We start from the raw sequence: 11,977 nt of genomic DNA on the forward strand, positions 1-11,977 counted from the left end.
AGATGTGTATAAGAGACTTATCTCGGAAATCCGTCTTTCCGAGATAAATTATCTCGGAAAGACGTCCTAATAAGTATTTATTCCATGTTTCCATGATAATTATCTTGGAAACTCGGAAACGCGGAAGGTCACTTTAAGCTTCCGTACTTTCGACTCCTGGGAAGGGATCGACGTTTCGCCTCCTTCATGGTGTCATCCTCAAGATCATTACTTTCATTATTATTATTCTTAATTTTTTTATGATGAAGATATTATTGTTATCTTAAGTTTTAAGTTGTTTCCGGAATCAGTTTACAGGCTTGTCTCCTTGATTTCGGCATTTGTTATTTAAAATACAGTGAATAATACAGATGTTATCAAGATAAAAAATATAAATCTGGACACATAAGAAAGGGTATTTTAAACGTATAATTTTATATTTGAAGTTATAAAATTTAAGGTCAATGACAATATAGTAGCATACAAAAAAATTTAAAAGGCACTTATTGCTACTTTGTTATTGTTAATCAAAATTTAATTTCCAATATTGAATTAATAAAGGATACTTTAACTTTTGACTCCTTTTTTTTCTTTTTAATTATTGATTTGAAATCGATTGAAAATTTTAAAAAATAGCCCTATATGTATATATATATTTTTTTATCTAGGCCCTTAGCATAATTTTTAAAAGTTGTGGTTAAAAGCAGCGAAGCATTTGGATCTTTAGTTAACCCGCTGTGCTAACCCTGAGCCGCCGGTCCCCAAATTAAGTTTTCACGCATGCGCTAGAATTGAGTCGTCGTAAACGTGATCGAGTTTGTGAAAAGGAAGTCATCCGAGCGACGGTTTATCGATTTTCACATACTGTACTTTATTAGTACCGTAAATCTCGAATAGAAGCACAATGGGCTTAATCTCGAGAAGAAGCACATCTTGAATTGAATTCTTCTCTTCAGTTTACAAAAAGTAGCCTCGAAAAGCAGGGCCGTAGGGTGGTACCCATCGGGGGTGCGAAAATTGCAAATGCGGAACTACAAAGTATCAGTGGCGTAACAAAGGGGCCAAAGCCCCCAAGCCAGGCGCTGAAGTACTGGGGGTTGTGAAGGGGCCCGAGGGTGTGGGGAGAATCCCCTGCCACTCTGTTGCTTGTAGCGTTTTGTGATGTATTGATGTCCTTTTTTTTTTGGCACAATTGAGTTCTTAATTTTGTAGGACCTAATACATTGTAATTATTTGTTCGCCTGTAACTTAATTTCTTAGAAATAGGCCTAGATGAGACTTACTAGTCTGTTGTAATGGAAAATAAAACTCAAAAAACATTTAGTATTTTAAAGACTAGTTTATTTGACATCTAGCTATCGTGCACACACTGTGCACTTCTTCAGGTGAATTTCGTGATTTCTTGTTACACATTGTTTCATTTTTATTATAGGCCTATTATATAATTACATTATTAAAATTATTAAATAAAGATTAAAGCAGGGAAAAGAAGAACACAAAAATGTTTCTATTCTTCTAAATATTACGGTGGCATGTTTTATCGGTGCTATTGAAAAGATTTCACAGAATTATGAAAGTAATTTTTAAAATAATAATGTCGGCGTCAGTTATGTATTTTAAAAATCATGATAACATTTAAAACCCATTAGGCTGTTGCTTCGACTAAATTGTCATTTCCCCAGTAATGTATGCTGTTCTGTACTAAATGCTGTTTAAGGATTTTTTTAATTTTTTTTAGGGCTCAGACAGAACTTGATCAAACGTCAATGAAATTTGATAATTCCAACGATCTAATCCTTCCATATTTTTTGCAACTTTTTAAATATTAATATATATCTAAGTTTTTCATCTTTAAGAGTAGGCCTAATACAAGAGCGTGATAGCGTTTCTATTGTTTATTACACATTTTCTCTTGTGTAGATACCATGGAGAGTCCGTTTTAATGTCACAATCCACTGGCACAAAATGTTTTATGCGAATCATGAATTTTTGCTCATAGTCATAAGAATGCACAGTAAAGAAATTCGTAGTTAATTATTGAACTGCACATGCGTGAATCTGAGACAACTATATACAAGTACTAGTTGTCTCAGCTGTAATGAACTAGCCGGTGGGGTGGTCGCTTCGGCCCTGAGACGATTCAGTCCCGGGTCCTTTAGGCCCGAATCATTTCGACCCGGGTCTTTTCGGCCCTGAGTCGCGGTCGCGGTATTTTTCTCATGCATTTCGTTTCGGCTGCGGTGTATGGAGCGCCGAACATGCAACCGCGAATAATACTGAAAAAAAAGGGGGAAAAAAAGAAAGCTTTCCTATGGCAAAGCTTTATTTTCCCTAAGGGGGTGGTGTGATAATGGCCTATAAGGTATTATACGGTAAGTTTTATTTTCAGAATGTGTAGAGAAATGCTATTTAATTTGTTTTAGTCAAAGGAATTTTGTTTCTAAAAGTATGTCAAAAAGTTACCCCAGATCATTGACCTCAGTGTGTGAGGCGAGAATGATTTAGAGTATTATGGGGAGGCGAGCTGAATAGATGATGCGAGGAGTTTTGGTTGACAAAACGTTTTGACTGGCCCGGTGATGAGATATAATTGGCTACAGCCAAATCTGGAATGTACTAGAAGGGATCGCGAAAAAGGATTTTTGAGTTGAAAAGGAGTTGCAGAGTTCCCCAGCTGAAGGGAGTTTGTTTTTGTTTTGTTGATCTTCTCGTGAAAAATTGATAACGCCGGTCAGTGCCGGGACGGTATGCTGGTAGGTGAGCGTATAGGCTATTGTGGGATCGGTGATGGAATCCTAGGCCCAATTATCATCTGATATTTTCATCTGTTGTTATGTGGAATTCTCAAAGGACATTCGGAAACCTGTTTACATCTTTATTATTATTGCACTTGTTGGAATTACTCTCCTATCAATTACAGTTACGGAAATTTGTAAGCTTTTGGGATTCGTCGTGGGGATATGAACACCGTAGATCATTGCCGGTTCACCTGTGGATCATCAGCAGTCAAGCTTTTGTTTACTCCAGCTTATATAAACTTGAAACGTTAGTGGAGTTTTAGCGGACTATATATATTCGGATTGATCAGAACTGGACCAAGTCACCTCATCTCTTGTGAATTTGCTCAGTATGAATTCATGCCTAGATGTAAAATTATCAGTGGTGATTTGTGTAATTTGTATAAATTAGGTCATTTGCCATTAGTACTTCGTAATTGTTAAATCTAGTGTTCTTCTTTTTCTCGAAGTATTTTACCGAAAAGGGAAAGTACCCAATATAAGTGTGTCGTAACAAGTTTTATTTTCAATGGAACATCACAGCGATTAATTAGATCGATGATGATGAATTTTCTATAAAGGCATGTTTATACTTATTACGATAACGATAAAAAAAAAAGCTAAAAAGCAATTGTTTGTATAGAAAATAAAAGGAAATAAAAGAAGTTTTTACACTAGAACGATTCAATAACGATTTATCAGTTACCGTATGCGATAACAACATATTTTGACCAATTAAATCAGGTGACGTCATAATCATGGAAAAACATTAAAATCATAGTAGTATCAAAGATTTTATCGTTTTTCCATGATTCATCTGATTTGATTTGTTAAATTATTTGTTATCGTCATTGAATCGTCCTAGTGTAGAAACTTCTTTTATTTTATATAAACAATAGCTTTTTACCTTTTTTATCGTTATCGTTGAAGTATAAACAGGCCTTTATAGAAAATTTATCATCATCGATCTAATTAATCGCTGTGATGTTCGATTGAAAATAAAACTTGTTACGACACATTTCAGACCAGAAGGAATCGCACAAAATGACAACCGATAATTATTATTTCTTTTTGTTTTCTATATTATGAACAATCGCTTTTTATCTTTTTTATCGTTATCGTTATCGTTGAAGTATAAACAGGCCTTAAGAGTGTCATTTCCGGTAATCTACTATTTCCCAAAATGTTCCCACCTCAGCCCTTTACTATGGTGTGGACTAGGCTTTGAAGTAGGTAAGCTAAAACTATAAAATACATCAAAGACAATGTTTAAGTATTATTTTCTAGAGTACATTACACATATTAATTACATATCTATGGTTGCCGAAAATCGCTGGTTGAACATCATGAGAAATTTGTTGGTGTTTCATTTTGACTATTATAATGGTGATGTGACAACGATGAATTTACTATATAAAAGTATCATTTCCGGTCATCTAGAGCTACTATTTCCTATAATTTTCTCATCTGAGGTAGGTGTGGACTCACGAAATGATCTGCGCCCTTGGCAAAACCATGCCCCTTCCCCCTACTTGGTGCTTCGCAAATCGCATTATCCACCCCCATCCCCCATTGTTAAATCCTAGATCCGCCACTGGGAAGGCTACTCGCTTCGACCGACCAATCAGAATCACCGAAAGCTGCCGCTAAATGAATCTCAATTGAAATGAAATCAACTAATGAAAGCCTGAATGAAAGGGAATTACCTAAATGAAACGGAATTACATAAATGAAACAGAATTACGCGAATGAAATGAAATTACCTTTAAAACGGAATTACACAAAATGAAACAAAATTACCCAAATGAATGCGATTACCCCAAATTTATTTTAATCGAAATTATATATTCTTCTTCTTATCGTATCCACCACACACCTGTTAGATGCAATCATTACTCTGCCAGGTCCATCAGATGTCATGATAAAAATAATGATACAATTAACATGTTGACTTGATCTTGTGTGTGTGTGTGTGGTGGTGGTGGTTGAATTATCGTTATTCAGGGCCTTATTTAAATTATTAATACGACTGCTAATATTATTATTATTATTATTATTACTATTATTAATATTATTATTATTATTATTAGGTCGACTGGTCCTGGTCTTTAGTTACACTATTTATTTAGTTGTACAGCACCATCTCAGGCAACTTTATGAAAATAAAAAAAGACGAAGGTTATTTTTGACTGATATATGAACAGTATTGGCAATGGTCTGAATTACTATATGTGCGGTAAATTTAGCAGTGCAATCATCTGGATTAGTGTACATGAAGACATCAAGCAAGTAGCTTCTCTCAGTCCGGGACACGCGTTGGTTCATTCACGATCAGCACTAAGTTCTGCGAGATGCTAAAGTCAAAAGTCTCAACCCCAGCAGAGTTAGCTGTTCTAGAGTGCTCCACAATTCCACATTAGTGAAGGGGTTTAGCCAGAAAAAAATAGAAGGCGAAGAAGAATGTCGCGTAGCGACGGACGAGGGGCACAGGCTTAAGGGAGTGCGTTTGGTGTTGAGAGTGTCCTCCTCTTTACGTAAGAAAAAAAAAAGAAAACTATCACCTTTAGAGTGCATTTAAATGTGTTTAAATGTTGGAATTTTGTCTTCAAAGGAATAGTGTTGAATTAGCTTTCACAAAGATATTTCAGTTATAAATATTGATTATTAATTTTCTGATGGATAACCAGGCAGTACTGCAATTAATTTCTACAACATTTTTAAACATAAAAATATCATAATACAAATTATTATCTAAAGGACATTTTCTGGTTTTTAGCTACCTTTTACATTTTTTACAGTTTTTCCTTATTATTTTCATTGTCATTTGTATGTTTTTATATGTACCACTCTTTGGCTTTGTACTGTACTTACTTACTTTTATATTCATCTGCCAAGCAATAAAATTTTCTGTATTTTTATATGGACAAATAAAATTTCTTCAAACTCATTTAAACATGTTGAAGAATTAGACAAAGAGTATAACCACATCAATATTGTATATGCAAAATGCAGCAATTTGAGAAGAGAATAAAGAATGTTTGCAAAGTTTGTAATAACCAAGAGGCCCTCTTGTAAAATAATTTGCCAAAACAAATTTGTCTAAACTGGTAGGCCCTACTTCAATCAAACTTCAATGGTGCCCCCAACATGGCATCGGTATCTTCTTTTTTTTCCTGTACAATGATTGGCAGATGAGCTAGGAGGTGCACTTGCAAACGCTGTAGAGTGTCGTAATTGTGTGGGAACCAGGGGTGACGCCAGGAATTTCCCGACGAGGGGTCCAAGCTCCCCGACAAGGGGTCCACACCTCCCCGTCGGGGGAGCGTAGCCCCCTCCTCCGCCGGGGAAAATACTAAATTTGTTTTATTATAAATAACAACATTTTGTGTTAATTTTGGGATTCTTTATCGGAGGTGCCAACCCCCTGCCGGGGAAGCGCTGGCGCCACCTCTACAACCCATACAATCATATACGGTAGCTCTTCTCGCACGAAACAGTTAATCCCTCACGACCTTGCTGAAAATTCCCCGACAGGTGGTCCAAGCGTGGGGTCTAGAGGTCCCCGACGGGGGTCCTTTGCGCCCCTGGACCATCCCTCTCCCTCCCACAGCGCCGCCCCTGGTGGAACCGGCAATGGTGTACATTCGGTTGGTTGTTACGATGACCTCGGAGTACAGCAACATCAAAATATTCATGCAATATGTCTGCAAAATATGTGCGATTAAAACCCGGGGTGAGTCGGATATCGAAATGACTATTGTATATTTTGAGTGCTGTAGTTACTCCAGTCATAAGTGTAAGCCAGTTTACGGCGATTAATTGCCGATGATGCAACCGATTACATCGAGTACGGTGCTTATGAGCAAATTTGATGTAGTTGCCCTTTAATGCAAGGGACGAAGATAATATTGTACATATATATATACCAGTAGTAATGCCAAAATATTTACACTGATGGGCCTGGGTTTTGAGTTATCCGAGAAGACTTGTTCCACCATCATAACTTTAGGTGGACTGCGCCCACCTAAAGGAAATCACGATCGTTTTAGAAAATCTTTTGTGCTAAATTCTTGCCACCTGTACAACTCGATTGTTAAAAGATAAATCTTAACTGAGTTTGTTGATCTGTATTGTTTGTAACGACTGTAAAAATTGCTATTTTAAACTTAAATAATGTACGCTTTTAGGTAATATATTTTAATCTTTAATTAATTCTACTTGTTTTTGTAAAACTTGATTCTGTTTTTGACTTTTGTGATTTTGTAGTTTTGAGCTTGTCAACAAAATAAATTTCCTTTTTTTGGATTAATAAAGTTTCTGTATTCTGTATTCTGTATAACAAAAGAGCGAACCGTAGCGGTTATATTTGGCGATGGATACGGCGCCCCCTCTGTGCCGCGCGCATTATTTTTTCCCATACAGTTCCGGCAGAAATTATAGAGGGTGCTATTTTAGGTCAGTTAGGAGAACGATGGTGTCTTATTCCTCGGTCTCAGTCGCCTCATGCATAATGTGAACTCATTAGCTGTCACGCTACACTGAGTTCGGTTATGAATATTTATAATCAACAGAAATTTAATCCCTAACTGCTATACTGTACCGTAGGAAGCCTAGCTTGGCATTGTGCTCTAGTCTCCTTATACTTCACTTTATGTACCGTATTTATAGAGAGCCGAGCCCTAGCATGGATCCTCCATTCATCACTGTTCCGCATTGCTGCTAGTTCATTTGTCTCTTCTAATCCAGAATTGTTTCCAGGCTATGATTGTTAATATGATTCTGGTTAGCATTTCTTGGACCGTGTTGTTTTAAATTAACAACATAGACGAGCCTGCCTCGATGATTTTTTTTCTTCCTTTTTGGGGTTGAGAAAAAATTGGGGATGGGTGGTGATGCTAAACAAGTATAATTTTTGGCTCCATGCCCTTACTACACCGTAGCTTTCATATTCCACAAACAGCGAACACCACTTTCGCGACTCGCGAGAAGTGTCAAGCAGCATGCATTATTCATGTTCTAAATGACCTTAAATAGTGCCCTCTATCATTTCTTCCGGAACTGTATGGGGAAAAAAATAATACGAACCGCGCGACCCTTTCTCAGGATCGACCATTCGACTATGAGAAAACAAAAACAGTAAGATGATAAATTAAGGAAGATGCAACAACTGGATGTTGACACATACTTTAGATCTCAGTTTATTCTTTTTTACAATTGACTGCGCGTACGTAACTCTACAAAAATGTATATAGTCGTTTATAAGAGAGCGATATTAGAATTGTCGGTAAGGTGAGGTGGGGAAGGTACATTTTGATAAGATAGAATTTGGTGTACTTGAAGGGAATAATGTGAGAGGCAGCAATGTTGGCGATGTCAGAAAATGACTACGTGTGGATGTGATGACATGACAAGAGGCGTGTCATGGTCAAGAGTGGGGTTTTGTGAGTGAGAGGGTATGGGTACTTACTGTGGAGTAGTTGACGAATGGCGAATACGCCAGCAGTTCACGTAAGTGGTGAACACAACTGCTTTACTTTAAAAAGTATAAGAAAACCATAATTGTTGTACGTGGTTTAGCCAGAAAAACGAAATAGGCCGGCCAAATTGTATGCATTTGGGAAATTGTCCTGCAAAAAACAGTTCATCTGAGATCATTGGTTAACAGTTATTTTGATTAAATGGAGTTCGGAAAACTCCATTGCACACATGAAATTAAATAGCCCTATGTGCAAAACAGGTTGTAGCCTATTTACTTTACGTACTGGAAAATTGACAGGAAACTTAACCATTGTTTGTTCAATAATGTACAAGGCTTCTCCAAAGCACATAGTAAACAATTGAAAATAATGTATTTTCTGGTTTTTTAAAATCATTATTTATGATGGTAATGATTGTCTCAAAAAATGGCCCATAATATTTTGCAACATAATGAACACAATGAAAGAATAATGGCAAAGACGGCAGCAGTGAAGTAACTTGACGAAGACAGCTGTACCCTGAAACACTAGTAGACTGTGTGTTGTATAATTAGACAATATGATTTTAAAAAGTGAAGTGGCGTTTCTAGGAACCACAAAATAATATCAGAAGGTGTGTGGTGTACACAAGCGATGCAATAATAGTCCTTTACGGTTTTATTTTGTGTGTGTTCACTCTTATTCATATACTTTTCTCTGTCGGTCGCTATAAGGTTAATTTATCCTGAAGGCATAATACAGTAGGGGCCTATATATAAACTTTATTGACGAAAACACTTATTCAATCTTGACTGTTTTTACTCAAGTTCATGACAAAATTGTACAAATAAATGTAAATATATAACAATAAATAATACAATAAATAACAACAATAATAAAATTAATATTAATTGAATGCTTACATGTTGCTCTTCACACGCAACCGGCCATGGCATCACACGGTATTTGGTTCGTGTACTGCTTTGGGTAGAGAGACCCATGGACAAACCCACGACATTATCTGTCTCCTATTTCACCAAGGAATACGCGCAGTTGGTAAGCTAACAATATGCAATAAACGTTCACATGAACACCTGGGGAGGAGGGTACATGTTTTCTGATCATGTTCTGTTGCCTAGCATACTCTACTGTAGCGGGGATAAGCCTAAGTAGAGGTACAGTATAGTACAGTCAGTACAGTACAATTATGTGGCAGAACATACAGTAATATGTGACGGTCGATCACGTGGAATAACAGTTTCGAAATCAATTAAAATAAGAACAGCTTGCAAAGAAAATACGGCTATTTACAGACATTGTTTTCAATTAGGCCATATTAACAATATTGCTGCTGTGTGTGTAGCCTACTATACCTCTCAATGAGCAAAGAAAGCAGGGAGAACAGGTGACACTATGTTGTCTTGCAGTTAACCCAGGAGTAGTAAATCCGGTGGCGGTCATGTGCGTAAACCTGGTGAAGGTGCATGAATATGGGCAAAGATCTTATAATAACAAGATAACGTTCTCCGCGGTTTGTGTGTAGCAAATTTCACATTTTCATGTTGTCATCTTTGCCTTAGTTGCCTATTTTTTTTTATTCTGTAGGTTTGTGGGACCTTAGCAACAATATCCAAAGCGGGGCCTAAAAGGTAAATTACTCTCTGTTACTCACATTTTAGTTGCCTCATTGATTCTGTCTTTCCATAATTGGTCCAATATGCATCACCTTATTCTTTCACTACTCCTTAGCTATGCTTAGTGTATAACAGTAGTTACTCTCCCTTGGATGGTAGAACCATCGAAGCATACATGGTTTCAACTTTTTAGATTTATAACATTTAATTCAAATTTTAAGTCTGTGAGTGCTTTTCCGGCCATCAAGGTGCCATAATCATAAATTTTCTTACCTCTCAGCCCCGATCATCGCTGCCCCCCTCCCTATTTCAAATTTGCCACTGATGTATTTCTTCGTTAAAACATTTAAAATTCAATGGCAAACATGATTACAACACGAGCACATCTACAATTCCAAAATGGAATTGGCGACCGGGACCTAAAAGGGCCCCCAGTCTCAGAAAGCCACAAGGCACGTCCCCAGCGTTACGCCACCGCATGTGGCCATTCCATCAGAGTACCTACCAACACAATGATATACTAACTTAGATGGGGAAGAGTCTACACCTAGACTTGCCACAATTTTCCGAAGTGTTAGAAACTTTCGAAGAGCGCCACCAGCGTCTGGTTATATCAAGAAACTTTTTATGTTTGCAGCATGGTTTATCCATGGTTTACCGTTAATTTTGAAATCTAGAGGTAACGGATCTAGGGGGTGCTGTGTTATATAGAGAGTAATGTGTGACGGAAATGGTCTGCAGTCAGTTGGTTGTTACCATGCGCCAGTGATGTTGGAGTCACAGTACAGCAAGATGAAACTATTATTGTACATTTTAAGTGCTCCCTAAATGCATAAGTGTAAGCTAAATTACGGTGATTAATTTAATCAGCGAAGATATGGAGACAATTATTTCGAAGTTCCCTCTTTCCAAGAAGGGATGCAAATGCTTTGTGAAAATGAGTACGCCGCGGTACTCATTTTCACAAAGAAACACACACAACTGGTTAGCTAACAATATGCCAATGTAATTACGCCTGGGAAGGAAGGTGCAATCACGTTCTGTTGCCTTGCAAACGTCTGTACTGTATGAGAGGGGGGGGGGGGCTACTGACTGCGTAGGCGGACGATGAGACAAAACAATAGGACAAGGCCTAGGCCCAGGCCTAACTAGGCAGTGAAATTATATGTGATAGAAATTACACTTTCGAAAGAAATAAATTAAAATAAGAAAAAAAAAATTAATAAATAGGAATAATTCAGTTGCAGAGGTACCTTGTTTTTAAGTATTATAACAATGCTAACAATGCGGCTCTTGTAGACCTAGCTAGGCAAGGCATCCATGTGCAAAGCAGTGCTGTTTGTTTATCCATGAAAAAGCACGCCGGGAAAGTTTGCCTTACCAGGTGACGTAATCTAGTTTATGACGTATGCATGCTAACTATAGCGTGAGTGTGACGTCACCAAAAAATGAATATTTTTTATTATAACCAAAATATTAATATCTACAAGGTTTCTAAGCGTAAATTCCCTTAAAACGAATTAAGGGTTGCACAATCTCCTTTCCATAAAAATTACAGCGCCCACTGACGTCTCAGTCGAGAAATACGGGTAGCTGAAGTTTTTCTCGAAAATCTGACTACGAAACCATATCGGAAATTCACGTTCCACTTTTGACCCTGAGCTGCGGGCGGCGTTCCGGGAACCCTGCGTCAAGAAGAAATATAGTATGGAACGCAGTGCAAATAAGTAATATGGGACGCCATTGGTGCCAAAATCGATCGATTTAATTTTATTAGTTTTCACTGATTAAGACAAAATGTAGAGACTGGATGACAGTCTAAGTCCATGGCCGGCGGAATCGGAGGGGGGGGGGCCACTTTTTGGCGAAAAATATATAATGTCTGGAGATTTTTGTATGATCGGAAATGGAAAAAAAAGAAGGAGGGAAGAAGGAGGAGAAGGATGAGAAAGAGAATGTTTATCCAGTACCCGACCGAGTTACATTTTCTCGCAATTCACATTGGCGGATCTGGGGGAGGGGGTCATGGGTCCTGACCCCTCCCTTGGGCAACAAAAAAGGGGAAAAAGAAAATAATTCTAGACCTAACTTTTCAGGACCCATGAGCTGATTTTTTTTTTTTTTTTTTTTG

The sequence above is a fragment of the Anneissia japonica genome, unplaced genomic scaffold (genome assembly GCF_011630105.1).
Source record: "Anneissia japonica isolate Jap-2015-1 unplaced genomic scaffold, ASM1163010v1 scaffold287953_len805160_cov178, whole genome shotgun sequence".
Lineage (NCBI taxonomy): Eukaryota > Metazoa > Echinodermata > Crinoidea > Comatulida > Comatulidae > Anneissia > Anneissia japonica.